The sequence below is a fragment of the Schistocerca gregaria genome, chromosome X (assembly GCF_023897955.1).
Source record: "Schistocerca gregaria isolate iqSchGreg1 chromosome X, iqSchGreg1.2, whole genome shotgun sequence".
In the NCBI taxonomy this organism is placed as follows: Eukaryota; Metazoa; Arthropoda; class Insecta; order Orthoptera; family Acrididae; genus Schistocerca; species Schistocerca gregaria.
The window spans coordinates 473,223,763-473,238,762 of NC_064931.1; the positions used below are offsets into that span (position 1 = coordinate 473,223,763).

Genomic DNA, 15,000 nt, shown 5'->3' on the forward strand with positions numbered 1-15,000 from the left:
ACCAGTTTATCGCTTAACCTAACTGTGGCTGTACCAGTTTATCGCTTAACCTAACTGTGGCTGTACCAGTTTATCGCTTAACCTAACTGTGGCTGTACCAGTTTATCGCTTAACCTAACTGTGGCTGTACCAGTTTATCGCTTAACCTAACTGTGGCTGTACCAGATTATCGCTTAACCTAACTGTGGCTGTACCAGATTATCGCTTAACCTAACTGTGGCTGTACCAGGCGGCAAAGCCCCAGAAGTCCTATGCTGCAGTTGCGGCAGCACCAATCACAATAAAACGCACGGTGCAAGATACAATAAAGCAGAACGTACAGAAGGCTGTCCCAACAGTCTTCATAAAGCCTAAGAAAGGGGACGATGTCAAGACGGCAAAAGCCAAGTTTGAAAAGAGTATAAACCCTAGAGTAGATAAGATCAAAATAAATCAGATCAGGACTACAAAAAACGTATTGATAGTCGAACTGGCCTCTACTGAGGACAGTGACAAACTAATGAACAATACTAAAATTCAGGAGTCATTTACATGCGAAAAGCCCAGAAAGCGAAGGCCACTTATGATGATGTACGACGTACCATCATATATGACCCAGGACGACGTGGCTGACTGTGTTTACGCACAGAATTTTGAGGACAAAATGACTCGCGAAGAATTCACAGAACAATTCAAGGTCCGCTTCAAGGCAGGTCCTCGTGACCGAAACACTGTGCACCATGCCATTGAAGTGTCACCGGAATTGCGTAAACAGATCATTACAACCAATAGATTATACGTAGGCTATAATGCAATACCCGTCAAGGACTATACAGCCCTTGCCAAATGTACCAAATGTCACGATTACGGACATGTTGCAAAATACTGTAGCTTCCTAAACCCAGTATGTGGGAATTGTGGAAGCGAAAAGCATGACAAAACAAAGTGCGACAGAGAAACGCCCACCTGCATCCCTTGTAAATACCGGAAACGCACCTGCAACACTCCTGGTAAGGAGTGTGCAACCTATAAAATAATGATACAGCGGCTCATACAGAGGACAGACTATGGCAACGCGCTATAGAGTCACTCGAAAATCACCTAGCAAGCAGTTGCGAGATGCAGGTCGGTGGCGGAAGCTCAAGGAATCACAGGAATCTCTGCCCTCGGTGGTCAACGAGCGAGAGGAGGAGAGGCAGATCTACTCTGTCTTAGTTCCAGACGTGCGACCGGAGATGCGGGACTTCTCCTGCCAGGTTGGGTCCTTCCTGGCCATTAGGAGGAGTCCTCCAGGTGATCCGGCGACCGAGCAGACCAACTTGGAGTCTACCTCTTCACAGAGTGGGGGCTTTCTCACGCGCAAGGAGGGAGAGACCTATACACTTCCTGTTCCGACAGAGCGGCCGGAGTCGACGGATTTCTCCTGTCAGGTCGGGGGTTTCCTGGCTACAGGGAGGGGTCATCTAGGCTTCCGGGAGGCGGCGGTGACCGGCGGGGCGGCTTCATCCGTCGGGAGCGGGGGTTCCCGCTCGTCCTCGGGGGCGGAGTCGTCGTCGGCTGCCACGCCAGTCTCTGCAGCAGAGCACCAGCAGACTCCAAAAATGACGCAAGAGGATGTCGAAACAATTCAAGTTGGAAAAATGTACACTCAGTGTCCACCAGGAGACACATACACCATTTGTGAGGAAACGTTAAGACTGTCAAGACTGGAGGAACCCACAGCCCTAAACGCGGCTCTGAGGCAGCTGGTGAGGGTCGGGCATCCTCGCGGAGAGAAGGTCACGTTCCCGGCACTGGAGGATGCAGACTGTATTCATCTCGCTGCGTTAAACATTCCCACAGACTTTGAAAAATTACAAGACCTAGTGTCAAAATTATATATCAGACGGGGTCGGGAGTTCGATATCGACAAGACCTATAAAAACATGGTCAAGATGCACGGCAGGATTGGTTTTGATCCTGCCCAGGTATGGCCTGACAGCCATTTCTACACCAGACACCCGGATTAAGATAAAAGTCTTACAAATAAATGCTATGAGGAGCTCCCTTGTAACTCAGGAGCTCCGAAAGATAGCGGAAGAGAAAAATATCGATGTTATGTTAATTCAAGAGCCAGGCTCTGCCTCCGGCAAGGTCACAGGCTTTCCCGTCACTGCCCAGGTAATATCAATGGGTCCAAACCCCATGTCAGCAATTGTCATCTACAACAAGTTAATCAAAACCACTGTCTTGACACAGTATTGCACTTCCCATGTAACAGTTGTGGAGATAAACTTTTATAATACATCTTGGTACATAATTAATATATATTGTCAATACAGGGATCCAATCAATATTTATCTTGGGCAGTTATCTACAGTATTGCGAGCCCTAGCAGGCAAAGCAATTATAATATCAATGGACAGTAACGCAAAATCCCCCCTATGGCACAGTCAAGTTCAAGATCAAAGAGGACTGGCACTGGAAGACATTATTATGGAACATAATTTAAATGTTGTCAATCTCCCCGGCAACCCTCCTACCTACAGGAGCAGAGCTGGGGCAGCATCCTCTATTGATGTCACGCTCTGCACGACAAACATTGTAAACAATATCCAAAATTGGCAGGTCAACGACAACATAACCACCAGTGATCATAACGCTATTGAATTTACAATAGCATCACAAGGGGAGCATGTGCTAGAGGGGTGGACAATGCAGTATGACTACGGGAGAGCAGACTGGGACCTGTTGGAGGCGGAGTTTCATCCTCCGGAGCTGGGAGACGGTCCTTTTGAAGTAGAGGAAGCCGTAGGGGCCTTAATTGTCTCAGTCAGGGCGGCTTTGGCCGCGGCGATACCGACGCGAGGGCGCTTCATACGAAAAGCGACTTCTCCATGGACTCCAGAGCTTACCCGGCTCAGGCAGTCTATGAGAAGAGCACGAAGCAGCTATCAAAGGTCCTTCACCCAGGAGGAACGGCACTACCATCTTGCCCAGTATAGGAGAAGGAAATGGCTTTTCAAAGAAACTCTCAGACAACACCGCCAGCGGAGCTGGGAGGATTTTGTAAAGTCTCACCTGACTTTGGATCCATGGGGTACACCGTACAAAATAGTAAGAGAAAAAATCCATTCACCAATGCATCTCTCGACTGTACGAGTCGGTGACACAGACAGAATGACACAGGACTGGTCAGAGACCGCTGAGGAGCTACTGAGGGTGCTCCTCCCAGACGATCGACCTGACACAGACACCGAGATGCAGCAGGAAATAAGACGGCAAGACCAGCTACACTACCACAACAACGTACAGGTGTACCCCTACTCCATCGAGGAAGTGAAGGCAGCTATTCGCTCCTTTGCAAAGTGCAAGGCCCCGGGGCCGGATGCAATTCCTGCAGAAGTTCTGCAATGCATTGCAAACAAACTGGCTCCGGGCCTTACGAAAATTTACAACAGATGTATGGAAACACAGGTCTTCCCAACCTGCTGGAAGACGGCAGAAGTTATTATTATCAAAAAGGCTCCTGATAAGGATCCAATGCTGCCCAAATCCTACCGACCTATCTGTCTCCTGGACGTCTTGGGAAAGACATTTGAGAAGCTGCTGGTCTCTAGACTGTCTAGTCATAGAGTCCTACGTGGAATGAGTGATTCGCAATACGGATTCCGAGCTCGGAAGTCAACATCTGACGCTATCAACAAAGTCGTAAGTATTGTACACTCATCCACGCGGAAGTACGTCCTCGGAGTTATGGTGGATATTTCGGGTGCCTTCGACAATCTGTGGTGGCCGGCGCTCTTTTCTCGACTTCGAGAATTGGAATGCCCGGCGGCGCTATATGGTTGTCTGAAGGACTACTGCAGAAATAGAGTCGCCAGAATCACGGCTCCTGGTGTCGTGGTGTCTAAGAACATCTCAAAGGGCTGTCCGCAGGGTTCTGTGTGCGGCCCTTTGTTATGGGACGTGAATATGGACCCATTACTGGAAACACTAGAAAGGAACAACATGACATTAGGAGTCGTGGCGTATGCAGACGACCTCCTCGTTCTCGTTGAGGGCGACAGCCGTGCCGAGATTGAGACAAGAGCGGCCCATGTATCCGAAATTCTGATACAATGGTGTCAAAATTCAAAACTGGAAATCGCGCCTCAAAAATCAAGTATCATCTTGTTAAAAGGCAGACTAGCCAGAGATCCTATTATAAGGTTAAATAACCGTATAGTCGCAAGAACACGCGCTGCAAAGTACTTGGGCGTCTTCATAGACGAAGCCTGGAGCTACATCCCACACATAAATCATGTTGCCTCTAAGGCTCTGGCAGTACTAAACAAATTAATAAGTATAGCCCAACGGCGTTTCCATCTCCCTCCGATTGCAACAAAAATGTATAATAACTGTGTTTTGGTACCAATCGTGGGATACGGCTCCAGTGCCTGGGCCCACAAACTCACTCAGGTCAAGCCTGCCACTATGGTAAGAAGGATACAGCGCAACGTAATACTAAGGTGTGTAGGCGCATTTGGTACAACACCCACAGATGCACTGTGTCTAATCATGGGACTCTGCCCTTTAGATCTGTTAATCAGACAGCAGGCTGCAATGTACTGGCTTTCCAAACGAGAACACCAACAAGTCACAATAATAATGGGTGAACACCTCAACAATGTAAAAGAAATTAAACAAAAAACGATCAATCTCTGGCAACAACAATGGGATACATCCGATACAGGAAGGCGTGTCTATGACCTCCTTCCAAGTATTCAGGAAAGAATACGTATGAAACACTTCGTCCCCTCTCAAGGCATTGTACACTTTCTAACAGGACACGGCCCATATCCTGTGTATCTCCATCGGATTGGAAGTCGTCCGACACCTGAGTGCGTTTGTGGCGCCCCTGAGGGGACGCCCGAGCACGTAGTGTTTGAATGTCCCGACTTTGATCCAGTCGCCTCAGAGCTAAGGCTTGAAATCCAAGACCAAACAGTCAGGAACATTCTGAGAAACCCTGAGAAATATAACACTTTACAATGTCTAGTTGACCAAGTGTCACAATTTGCAAAATTAATTTTCGAGGAGAACTACCAACATTAAACTAGGGAAAAGCCGTACTCCTCAACAAGGTTGAGGAGCATTGCGCGGCGAAACAAGTGACAAATACCATACATCCATCTGTCAGTGGTGGAATGGAGGGTGGCCATGCCTTCTGGATCTCCGTTCGCATGGCGCCTGTCCGCCCCACTGGCGCCGCACTAAGTTCTGGGAACTGTAAGAGGGCAAGAAGGAAGATGACAGAGGGCTCTGCGGTCTATGGAAACATAGACGCGTGAGATGCCCTAAGGGTGGTTCCTAGGATTGCATGCCTTCTGCAGATCCAAACAAAACCCAATAAGTACAAAAGCACAACTAGATACTAATACCCTAATATAAAAGTAGAGCAATTGTATTCAGTTCTTTCTGTGTTTTATTTGTATTGTAAATAATTTTGTTTGTCTTTTTGGCGCAGAAGCGCAAGTTTGTTTTGTAATTTTGTAGTAGTTGTAGAAGTAGAATTTTATGTACATTAAGTGTAAATAATGGGTGGTGGAGGGTAGAAAAAAAATGTAGATAACACAGTAGTGGTTTCCTAGGTAGTAGAGCCCGGCCCACCTCCTCGCGGTTAGGGACGGGCAACGCTCCTGGCATTCCGGAGCGGCTAAGAGGCCGGTATGTAATTACTAAATGTGCATGTATCGTTAAGTATGTAATACACTACTTGTAACAACGTAGTATTGTTTAGATTAACAACCCACTTTAGTAACCCAGATAGTGGGTCTTTGTATGTTAACAATAAATTGTAAAAAAAAAAAAAAAAAAAAAAAAAAAAAAAAAAAAAAAAAAAAATTGTCCCTATACATGCAGTAAGTTCGTCGTGGGCGCTGGCCGGCAGGCCGCGAGACGTGACGCCCGGCGGCAAAGAGTGCTCCTCTGAGGATATAGATGTTCCGTTCCGCCGCACAATGGTGACGGTGACCGCTGCCTGCGGTGGCAACGCTGGGCACAGTCGATACTCGCCGTGTGGTGGAAGGTAAACATTATGCGGTACATCAGTACTTTCCTAATAGTTCGGTCGTCTCACGGCACTGCTTAGTAAATGATGCAAGGCCAAATATAGATGATTTATGCGAATGTCCCTATACGTGCTGTAAGACTGGGCACACAACGTGAATCGCACGTCAGCCAGACACTCGAACATGCACCACTCTCGGCCTGCAACGGAGACACACAATACGTAAACATCTGGAATGCGACAATGTCGAGTGCATCCTCTCTGCCACATTGCACCGTCGACACTATGATAACCAGAGCAGTAGGTCCACCTATAAAAGCACAATACCCCACTCCTCCGACAACTACCATTGCTCAGATAAATCAACACCACCAACACACATCCTACACAGAGGGGCACCAAATATCATCCCCCGCCCTCGTGTTATACCACATGAAAAATTGCAGAAGTGAGAGACACACATCCGCCAGCCTCTTGCTACAAGCATCGAACCGACGTGACGTATCTGACGGTGACTCAGGCATCCGTGTACTGCCACCACTATCCACCCCCCCCCCCCCTCTCTCTCTGCCCCCTTCCCACACAATACCAAATTTAACCAACTTTATCGCTTAACCTAACTGTGGCTGTACCAGTTTATCGCTTAACCTAACTGTGGCTGTACCAGTTTATCGCTTAACCTAACTGTGGCTGTACCAGTTTATCGCTTAACCTAACTGTGGCTGTACCAGTTTATCGCTTAACCTAACTGTGGCTGTACCAGTTTATCGCTTAACCTAACTGTGGCTGTACCAGTTTATCGCTTAACCTAACTGTGGCTGTACCAGATTATCGCTTAACCTAACTGTGGCTGTACCAGATTATCGCTTAACCTAACTGTGGCTGTACCAGATTATCGCTTAACCTAACTGTGGCTGTACCAGTTTATCGCTTAACCTAACTGTGGCTGTACCAGTTTATCGCTTAACCTAACTGTGGCTGTACCAGTTTATCGCTTAACCTAACTGTGGCTGTACCAGTTTATCGCTTAACCTAACTGTGGCTGTACCAGTTTATCGCTTAACCTAACTGTGGCTGTACCAGATTATCGCTTAACCTAACTGTGGCTGTACCAGATTATCGCTTAACCTAACTGTGGCTGTACCAGATTATCGCTTAACCTAACTGTGGCTGTACCAGATTATCGCTTAACCTAACTGTGGCTGTACCAGATTATCGCTTAACCTAACTGTGGCTGTACCAGATTATCGCTTAACCTAACTCAATTTGTCCCTTAACCTAACTCAATTTGTCCCTTAACCTAACTCAAGTTGTCCCTTAACCTAACTCAATTTGTCCCTTAACCTAACTCAATTTGTCCCTTAACCTAACTCAATTTGTCCCTTAACCTAACTCAAGTTGTCCCTTAACCTAACTCAAGTTGTCCCTTAACCTAACTCAAGTTGTCCCTTAACCTAACTCAAGTTGTCCCTTAACCTAACTCAAGTTGTCCCTTAACCTAACTCAAGTTGTCCCTTAACCTAACTCAAGTTGTCCCTTAACCTAACTCAAGTTGTCCCTTAACCTAACTCAAGTTGTCCCTTAACCTAACTCAATTTGTCCCTTAACCTAACTCAATTTGTCCCTTAACCTAACTCAATTTGTCCCTTAACCTAACTCAAGTTGTCCCTTAACCTAACTCAAGTTGTCCCTTAACCTAACTCAAGTTGTCCCTTAACCTAACTCAAGTTGTCCCTTAACCTAACTCAAGTTGTCCCTTAACCTAACTCAAGTTGTCCCTTAACCTAACTCAAGTTGTCCCTTAACCTAACTCAAGTTGTCCCTTAACCTAACTCAAGTTGTCCCTTAACCTAACTCAAGTTGTCCCTTAACCTAACTCAAGTTGTCCCTTAACCTAACTCAATTTGTCCCTTAACCTAACTCAATTTGTCCCTTAACCTAACTCAATTTGTCCCTTAACCTAACTCAATTTGTCCCTTAACCTAACTCAATTTGTCCCTTAACCTAACTCAATTTGTCCCTTAACCTAACTCAATTTGTCCCTTAACCTAACTCAAGTTGTCCCTTAACCTAACTCAAGTTGTCCCTTAACCTAACTCAAGTTGTCCCTTAACCTAACTCAAGTTGTCCCTTAACCTAACTCAAGTTGTCCCTTAACCTAACTCAAGTTGTCCCTTAACCTAACTCAAGTTGTCCCTTAACCTAACTCAAGTTGTCCCTTAACCTAACTCAAGTTGTCCCTTAACCTAACTCAAGTTGTCCCTTAACCTAACTCAATTTGTCCCTTAACCTAACTCAAGTTGTCCCTTAACCTAACTCAATTTGTCCCTTAACCTAACTCAATTTGTCCCTTAACCTAACTCAATTTGTCCCTTAACCTAACTCAATTTGTCCCTTAACCTAACTCAATTTGTCCCTTAACCTAACTCAATTTGTCCCTTAACCTAACTCAATTTGTCCCTTAACCTAACTCAAGTTGTCCCTTAACCTAACTCAAGTTGTCCCTTAACCTAACTCAAGTTGTCCCTTAACCTAACTCAAGTTGTCCCTTAACCTAACTCAAGTTGTCCCTTAACCTAACTCAAGTTGTCCCTTAACCTAACTCAAGTTGTCCCTTAACCTAACTCAAGTTGTCCCTTAACCTAACTCAAGTTGTCCCTTAACCTAACTCAAGTTGTCCCTTAACCTAACCCACGTTGTCCCTTAACCTAACCCACGTTGTCCCTTAACCTAACCCACGTTGTCCCTTAACCTAACCCACGTTGTCCCTTAACCTAACCCACGTTGTCCCTTAACCTAACCCACGTTGTCCCTTAACCTAACCCACGTTGTCCCTTAACCTAACCCACGTTGTCCCTTAACCTAACCCACGTTGTCCCTTAACCTAACCGACGTTGTCCCTTAACCTAACCCACGTTGTCCCTTAACCTAACCCACGTTGTCCCTTAACCTAACCCACGTTGTCCCTTAACCTAACCCACGTTGTCCCTTAACCTAACCCACGTTGTCCCTTAACCTAACCCACGTTGTCCCTTAACCTAACCCACGTTGTCCCTTAACCTAACCCACGTTGTCCCTTAACCTAACCCACGTTGTCCCTTAACCTAACCCACGTTGTCCCTTAACCTAACCCACGTTGTCCCTTAACCTAACCCACGTTGTCCCTTAACCTAACCCACGTTGTCCCTTAACCTAACCCACGTTGTCCCTTAACCTAACCCACGTTGTCCCTTAACCTAACCCACGTTGTCCCTTAACCTAACCCACGTTGTCCCTTTGCCTAACATAGTTCACTGCTCGGAATCTCTGGTGTCGTTGTTATCCTCATGTAGATGTCTTGCGAGTGTTGCTTACTTTCCACATATTCCTGCTATCCACTGTCAATTGTACTGCAATAGGACTATATCGCCGACCCCCCCCCCTCCCCCCCCTCTGTCCCCCTCTGTCCCCCTCTTTGTGTCTCTGTCCTCTCAAGCTGGTCGGTCTGGCGTTTGAGTGTTAAATGAGCCTCGCAGCTGTTCAGTTGCATTCAGATGTCGACGCCCTCAGTGTACGTCGTGGTATGGTCTGTGTCCATTGTCCGCTGATGTCGTACGCGTAACCCACACGCTGTACCGATCATCGGTCGTTACGTACAGAGTGAAGTAGTGTGATACGTGTGACCGTACGCTGGCTGTGCCCAACGGTGTCGAATCTCAATTTCCATATGTTGTGCTTGATGCTACTTGTCTCGTCTCCCAATAACAGCTAGGTTGCACTGTGGTACGCCGTAGAGGCGTGTGGGAGGAACGTACGAACGCATTGTATGTCACCCTGGGTCGCTGGGGGTGGTGGTGCGGTGAGTCAGGTCAGGTCAGGTCAGCGTGAGCCGTCTGATGTAGTGACGCGTGTATTCCGACTTTGTCGTATTGCCTCACACAAAGTGCTACCCTGGTGGACCGCGTTCCATATCTGGGACATGCCGCAGATGCCGGTTGACAGTGGATCGCGGAAGGTACATCGCATACGTGCGCGGGCCACCTTCCACGTGTTCTCTTCTGCACATGTCGCAGTGTGTATGTGGTCTGATGTAGCGTGTCGTGACACATGACATCCTGGCATGCAAGAATTGTTGAATTCGCAAATGTAGGTGGACATCTACGTTTACTGCCCAAGATACGCAAATGAACTGGAAATCCGTTGTTGAGCGGTTGTTCACGCTGGAGGTGAATCTGTGATGGCGACGATCGGTACAGCTATTAACCGGTTGTTTCAGCGGTACCCGCCACATCCACACGCGTGACTAGGCCCATGTGGGTATGAAGCGATACGCGGCGGTGGCTTGGTGGGACTGTTCCCGGCCGGTGAAGGGGGGCCGCCCGGCGTGTTGGCCGCGCGCTGCGTGGGCGCACGCGCAACAGGCGGCTGGTGGGGGGCGCCGAGTGGCAGGAGCGCCAGCCGACGGGCCCGGCAGGCGGCGCAGCTACGCTGCGGCGCACCCTGCACGCGGCGCCTGGCGGCCAAAGTTGGTTCAGCCGAGCCCGGTGCGAAGCGCGGTGGACATCTGCAGTGTGCTGGTCTGATTGAGGACTGTGTGCGTTGAGGATGCGCCGCCGCCTGGCACTCGGCGCCGCGACGCCGTCTGCTGCTCGGTCGCCCCAGCGGTTCTCGCAGGTGGTTTGTATCGCAGTTGTGCGGACGTGTTGGCGCGTGCGCTGTGCTGGGAGAGTTCGCTTCTGCACCCAAGTGGGGCTTTGCCCTTGTGTGGCGCTGGCGTTGGAGCTGCCGGTCACCATAGGTGGCGCGTGTTGTCTCCCGCCGGCAATGCCACGACAGCACGCTCCCGGGCCTCTGTCGGCAGCGGCAAGCTCAGTTGGGAGCAAGGGTGTTCGCACTAAAACCGTCTACTCGCCTAACTCCGGGCGATTGCGCCTCTCTCGAAACCGACCAAGTACCTAGGACGGCGCTGCGCGCCGCCGGGACCTGAGAGGGTTTCGAGGTGTATCGTGCAGGGGAGCTCGGCCTCCTCCTGTTTGCAGAATAATTGAGCGGACGCTTGCGTGTTCGCGCGGGCCCCCGGGACACACTCCCGGGCGGCCGGCTGCTCAGCTCTAGTTGACGCAGCTCCCTGGTTGATCCTGCCAGTAGTCATATGCTTGTCTCAAAGATTAAGCCATGCATGTCTCAGTACAAGCCGCATTAAGGTGAAACCGCGAATGGCTCATTAAATCAGTTATGGTTCCTTAGATCGTACCCACGTTACTTGGATAACTGTGGTAATTCTAGAGCTAATACATGCAAACAGAGTCCCGACCAGAGATGGAAGGGACGCTTTTATTAGATCAAAACCAATCGGATTGGCTTGTCTGGTCCGTTTGCCTTGGTGACTCTGAATAACTTTGGGCTGATCGCACGGTCCTCGTACCGGCGACGCATCTTTCAAATGTCTGCCTTATCAACTGTCGATGGTAGGTTCTGCGCCTACCATGGTTGTAACGGGTAACGGGGAATCAGGGTTCGATTCCGGAGAGGGAGCCTGAGAAACGGCTACCACATCCAAGGAAGGCAGCAGGCGCGCAAATTACCCACTCCCGGCACGGGGAGGTAGTGACGAAAAATAACGATACGGGACTCATCCGAGGCCCCGTAATCGGAATGAGTACACTTTAAATCCTTTAACGAGTATCTATTGGAGGGCAAGTCTGGTGCCAGCAGCCGCGGTAATTCCAGCTCCAATAGCGTATATTAAAGTTGTTGCGGTTAAAAAGCTCGTAGTTGGATTTGTGTCCCACGCTGTTGGTTCACCGCCCGTCGGTGTTTAACTGGCATGTATCGTGGGACGTCCTGCCGGTGGGGCGAGCCGAAGGGGTGCTTTCGCGTCCCGAGGCGGACCCCGTTTAAATCCTACCAGGGTGCTCTTTGTTGAGTGTCTCGGTGGGCCGGCACGTTTACTTTGAACAAATTAGAGTGCTTAAAGCAGGCAAGCCCGCCTGAATACTGTGTGCATGGAATAATGGAATAGGACCTCGGTTCTATTTTGTTGGTTTTCGGAACCCGAGGTAATGATTAATAGGGACAGGCGGGGGCATTCGTATTGCGACGTTAGAGGTGAAATTCTTGGATCGTCGCAAGACGAACAGAAGCGAAAGCATTTGCCAAGTATGTTTTCATTAATCAAGAACGAAAGTTAGAGGTTCGAAGGCGATCAGATACCGCCCTAGTTCTAACCATAAACGATGCCAGCCAGCGATCCGCCGCAGTTCCTCCGATGACTCGGCGGGCAGCCTCCGGGAAACCAAAGCTTTTGGGTTCCGGGGGAAGTATGGTTGCAAAGCTGAAACTTAAAGGAATTGACGGAAGGGCACCACCAGGAGTGGAGCCTGCGGCTTAATTTGACTCAACACGGGAAACCTCACCAGGCCCGGACACCGGAAGGATTGACAGATTGATAGCTCTTTCTTGATTCGGTGGGTGGTGGTGCATGGCCGTTCTTAGTTGGTGGAGCGATTTGTCTGGTTAATTCCGATAACGAACGAGACTCTAGCCTGCTAACTAGTCGCGTGACATCCTTCGTGCTGTCAGCGATTACTTTTCTTCTTAGAGGGACAGGCGGCTTCTAGCCGCACGAGATTGAGCAATAACAGGTCTGTGATGCCCTTAGATGTTCTGGGCCGCACGCGCGCTACACTGAAGGAATCAGCGTGTCTTCCTAGGCCGAAAGGTCGGGGTAACCCGCTGAACCTCCTTCGTGCTAGGGATTGGGGCTTGCAATTGTTCCCCATGAACGAGGAATTCCCAGTAAGCGCGAGTCATAAGCTCGCGTTGATTACGTCCCTGCCCTTTGTACACACCGCCCGTCGCTACTACCGATTGAATGATTTAGTGAGGTCTTCGGACTGGTACGCGGCATCGACTCTGTCGTTGCCGATGCTACCGGAAAGATGACCAAACTTGATCATTTAGAGGAAGTAAAAGTCGTAACAAGGTTTCCGTAGGTGAACCTGCGGAAGGATCATTACCGACTAGACTGCATGTCTTTCGATGTGCGTGTCGTGTCGCGCAACACGCTACCTGTACGGCAGTGGCCGTGCGCCGCGTGCGGAACCACGCGTGCCTCTCAAAACTAGCGGAAGTGTTGTTGTTGTGTGGTACGAGCGCTGAAGCTCTGGAGCGGCTGGCCTGCGGTACCTGGCGCCTGGCGCCGGTTTTGAATGACGTTCGCCCGAGTGCCTGTCCGCTCCGGTGTGGAGCCGTACGACGCCCATCGGCTGTGAGGCCGTTGGACACAAAAAAAATAGTGGAACAGGGGCCGTCAGACGCCTCAGTCCCGCAAATGCTACTGTCTTGAAAGAGACAGTGGGAGACTGAAAAGGAAAAGATCACCCAGGACGGTGGATCACTCGGCTCGTGGGTCGATGAAGAACGCAGCAAATTGCGCGTCGACATGTGAACTGCAGGACACATGAACATCGACGTTTCGAACGCACATTGCGGTCCATGGATTCCGTTCCCGGGCCACGTCTGGCTGAGGGTCGGCTACGTATACTGAAGCGCGCGGCGTTTGTCCCGCTTCGGAGACGTGGGAGTGTCGTGGTCGCCTGTGTGGCCGGCCGCGTCTCCTTAAACGTGCGATGCGCGCCCGTCGCCTGGCGGTTCGCATACCGGTACTTTCTCGGTAGCGTGCACAGCCGGCTGGCGGTGTGGCGTGCGACACCTCGTACAACGACCTCAGAGCAGGCGAGACTACCCGCTGAATTTAAGCATATTACTAAGCGGAGGAAAAGAAACTAACAAGGATTCCCCCAGTAGCGGCGAGCGAACAGGGAAGAGTCCAGCACCGAACCCCGCAGGCTGCCGCCTGTCGTGGCATGTGGTGTTTGGGAGGGTCCACTACCCCGACGCCTCGCGCCGAGCCCAAGTCCAACTTGAATGAGGCCACGGCCCGTAGAGGGTGCCAGGCCCGTAGCGGCCGGTGCGAGCGTCGGCGGGACCTCTCCTTCGAGTCGGGTTGCTTGAGAGTGCAGCTCCAAGTGGGTGGTAAACTCCATCTGAGACTAAATATGACCACGAGACCGATAGCGAACAAGTACCGTGAGGGAAAGTTGAAAAGAACTTTGAAGAGAGAGTTCAAAAGTACGTGAAACCGTTCTGGGGTAAACGTGAGAAGTCCGAAAGGTCGAACGGGTGAGATTCACGCCCATCCGGCCACTGGCCCCCGCCCTCGGCAGATGGGGCCGGCCGCCCGCGCGGAGCAATCCGCGGCGGGGTCGTGTCCGGTTGCCTTTCCACTCGCCGCGGGGTGGGGCCGTTCCGGTGTGCGGTGGGCCGCACTTCTCCCCTAGTAGGACGTCGCGACCCGCTGGGTGCCGGCCTACGGCCCGGGTGCGCAGCCTGTCCTTCCGCGGGCCTCGGTTCGCGTCTGTTGGGCAGAGCCCCGGTGTCCTGGCTGGCTGCTCGGCGGTATATCTGGAGGAGTCGATTCGCCCCTTTGGGCGCTCGGGCTCCCGGCAAGCGCGAGCGGTTCTTCCCGGATGACGGACCTACCTGGCCCGGCCCCGGACCCGCGCCGCTGTTGGCTCGGGATGCTCTCGGGCGGAATAATCGCTCCCGTCAGCGGCGCTTCAGCTTTGGACAATTTCACGACCCGTCTTGAAACACGGACCAAGGAGTCTAACATGTGCGCGAGTCATTGGGCTGTACGAAACCTAAAGGCGTAATGAAAGTGAAGGTCTCGCCTTGCGCGGGCCGAGGGAGGATGGGGCTTCCCCGCCCTTCACGGGGCGGCGGCCTCCGCACTCCCGGGGCGTCTCGTCCTCATTGCGAGGTGAGGCGCACCTAGAGCGTACACGTTGGGACCCGAAAGATGGTGAACTATGCCTGGCCAGGACGAAGTCAGGGGAAACCCTGATGGAGGTCCGTAGCGATTCTGACGTGCAAATCGATCGTCGGAGCTGGGTATAGGGGCGAAAGACTAATCGAACCATCTAGTAGCTGGTTCCCTCCGAAGTTTC

General features: G+C 50.6%; 3 non-coding genes across 3 annotated transcripts in view; all 3 read left to right on the forward strand.

The window, feature by feature from the left end:
* The first annotated feature begins 11,114 nt into the window (after positions 1-11,114).
* Positions 11,115-13,007, forward strand: LOC126300085 (small subunit ribosomal RNA). Its single transcript, XR_007552887.1, has one exon. It is a non-coding gene; the product is annotated as a small subunit ribosomal RNA (ribosomal RNA).
* A 362-nt stretch (positions 13,008-13,369) lies between these two features.
* LOC126299993 (5.8S ribosomal RNA) lies at positions 13,370-13,524 on the forward strand. The gene has a single exon (XR_007552840.1). It is a non-coding gene; the product is annotated as a 5.8S ribosomal RNA (ribosomal RNA).
* Positions 13,525-13,712: 188 nt separating this feature from the next.
* The window catches only part of LOC126300107 (large subunit ribosomal RNA), a 4,222-nt gene continuing 2,934 nt past the window's right edge, over positions 13,713-15,000 (forward strand). The window contains exon 1 of the ribosomal RNA XR_007552904.1: positions 13,713-15,000. This exon is cut by the window's right edge and continues 2,934 nt beyond it. This is a non-coding gene — a ribosomal RNA (large subunit ribosomal RNA).